The sequence below is a fragment of the Schistocerca piceifrons genome, unplaced genomic scaffold, assembly GCF_021461385.2.
Source record: "Schistocerca piceifrons isolate TAMUIC-IGC-003096 unplaced genomic scaffold, iqSchPice1.1 HiC_scaffold_275, whole genome shotgun sequence".
Classification (NCBI taxonomy): Eukaryota; Metazoa; Arthropoda; class Insecta; order Orthoptera; family Acrididae; genus Schistocerca; species Schistocerca piceifrons.
The window spans coordinates 50001-52500 of NW_025728488.1; the positions used below are offsets into that span (position 1 = coordinate 50001).

Below are 2500 nucleotides of genomic sequence, written 5' to 3' on the forward strand. Positions count from 1 at the left end.
GACGGGCGGTGAACCAACAGCGTGGGACACAAATCCAACTACGAGCTTTTTAACCGCAACAACTTTAATATACGCTATTGGAGCTGGAATTACCGCGGCTGCTGGCACCAGACTTGCCCTCCAATAGATACTCGTTAAAGGATTTAAAGTGTACTCATTCCGATTACGGGGCCTCGGATGAGTCCCGTATCGTTATTTTTCGTCACTACCTCCCCGTGCCGGGAGTGGGTAATTTGCGCGCCTGCTGCCTTCCTTGGATGTGGTAGCCGTTTCTCAGGCTCCCTCTCCGGAATCGAACCCTGATTCCCCGTTACCCGTTACAACCATGGTAGGCGCAGAACCTACCATCGACAGTTGATAAGGCAGACATTTGAAAGATGCGTCGCCGGTACGAGGACCGTGCGATCAGCCCAAAGTTATTCAGAGTCACCAAGGCAAACGGACCGGACGAGCCGACCGATTGGTTTTGATCTAATAAAAGCGTCCCTTCCATCTCTGGTCGGGACTCTGTTTGCATGTATTAGCTCTAGAATTACCACAGTTATCCAAGTAACGTGGGTACGATCTAAGGAACCATAACTGATTTAATGAGCCATTCGCGGTTTCACCTTAATGCGGCTTGTACTGAGACATGCATGGCTTAATCTTTGAGACAAGCATATGACTACTGGCAGGATCAACCAGGGAGCTGCGTCAACTAGAGCTGAGCAGCCGGCCGCCCGGGAGTGTGTCCCGGGGGCCCGCGCGAACACGCAAGCGTCCGCTCAATCATTCTGCAAACAGGAGGAGGCTGAGCTCCCCTGCACAATACACCTCGAAACCCTCTCAGGTCCCGGCGGCGCGCAGCGCCGTCCCAAGTACTTGGTCGGGTTCGAGAGAGGCGCAATCGCCCGGAGTTAGGCGAGTAGACGCTTTCGGTGCGACCACCCGTGCTCCCAACTGAGCTTGCCGCTGCCGACAGAGGCCCGGGAGCGTGCTGTCGTGGCATTGCCGGCGGGAGACAACACGCGCCACCTACGGTGACCGGCAGCTCCAACGCCAGCGCCACAGAAGGACAAAAGCCCCACTTGGGTGCCGAAGCGAACTCTCCCAGCACAGCGCACGCGCCAACACATCCGCACAGCTGCGATACAAACCACCAGCGAGAACCGCTGGGGCGACCGAGCAGCAGACGGCGTCGCGGCGCCGAGCGCCGGGCGGCGGCGCATCCTCAACGCACACAGTCCTCAATCGGACCAGCACACTGAAGATGTCCACCGCGCTTCGCACCGGGCCCGCGAGGACCTACTTTGGCCGCACGGCGCCGCGCGCAGGGTGCGCCGGCGCGCAGCTGCGACGCCTGCCGCGTCCGTCGGCCGGCGCGCCTGCCACTGGCCGCCCCCACCAGCCGGCTGTAGCGCGTGCGCCCACGCACCGCGCGGCCAGCACGCCGGGAGGCGCCCCCTCACCGGCCGGGGACGGTCCCACCCAGCCACCGCCGCGTATCGCTTCACACCCAGATGCCGTTCAGTTTCGTCGGCATGGTGGGTATCGCTGGAACAACCGGTTAGTACCTCAACCTATCGTCGCCATCACCGATTCACCCCTAGCGAGAACAACCGCACCACAACAGGTTACCATTTGTTCATTTGCGTAACTTCACCAGAAAACGCAGGCGTCCATCGCCATTTGCAACTTCAACGATTATTGCATGCCTGTGTCAGGTGTCACGCCACACTACGTCTGCCCACATACACGCAACAAAATGTGCACGCCTAGACAATACGTGGAAGGTGGCCCCCGTACGTATGCGATGTCCATTGCTCGAACGACTGTCAACCGGCCTCTGTAGCATGTCGCAGATATGGAACGCGGTGCACCATGCCATCACGGTGTGTGAGGAGAGACGACTAGGTCCGAATACATCAACAGACAGCTCATGCTGATCGCCATCCACGGCGTCCGTTCCTCCCACACGTCTCTATGGCGTACCACACTGCAATCCAGCTCTCATAGGGAGACGACACGTAGCTGCGTGCACAATATTTGCACTGTATGGTCCGCCGTTTTTGGGCGCAGTCGTTGTGCGGTCACACATGTGCCACGATGTATCATTCAGTACATAAGGACGAATGTGCAGTACAGATTGTGGTTCACGCGTACGACATCAGCGGACAGTTGACACAGGCCGCACCACAACGTAGCCTGAGTACGTCGCATGCGAAGGGCATTGAACATGCAAACTTCTCACCAACCAGCTTGCGAAGGCAGGGGGCAAGGTGGGGACGTGGGGAGGGGCGGCATGTACGTCCTGCTGCCATCCACATTACAGTGTACAGCAGGAGCATGTGGAAAGTGAGCAAGACTTGCAAGGTGTTTAACATGAAGCGATACACAGGGGTGCGGGCAGTGCGAGTAGCGAACTATATTGCGAGGGTTGCGGGTGGGCAACACTACAGTAATTGAACGAGTCGTATAACAATTACAGAGCAGGTTTAGGCGACAACGTGGGTTACGTTAA

The 2500-nt window shown here is 57.8% G+C and overlaps 1 non-coding gene across 1 annotated transcript in view; it reads right to left on the reverse strand.

Annotated features, from left to right (window-relative positions):
- LOC124744123 overlaps positions 1-687 on the reverse strand; it is a 1909-nt gene extending 1222 nt beyond the window's left edge. The window contains exon 1 of the ribosomal RNA XR_007010627.1: positions 1-687. This exon is cut by the window's left edge and continues 1222 nt beyond it. This is a non-coding gene — a ribosomal RNA (small subunit ribosomal RNA).
- Between the last annotated feature and the right edge of the window lie 1813 nt (positions 688-2500).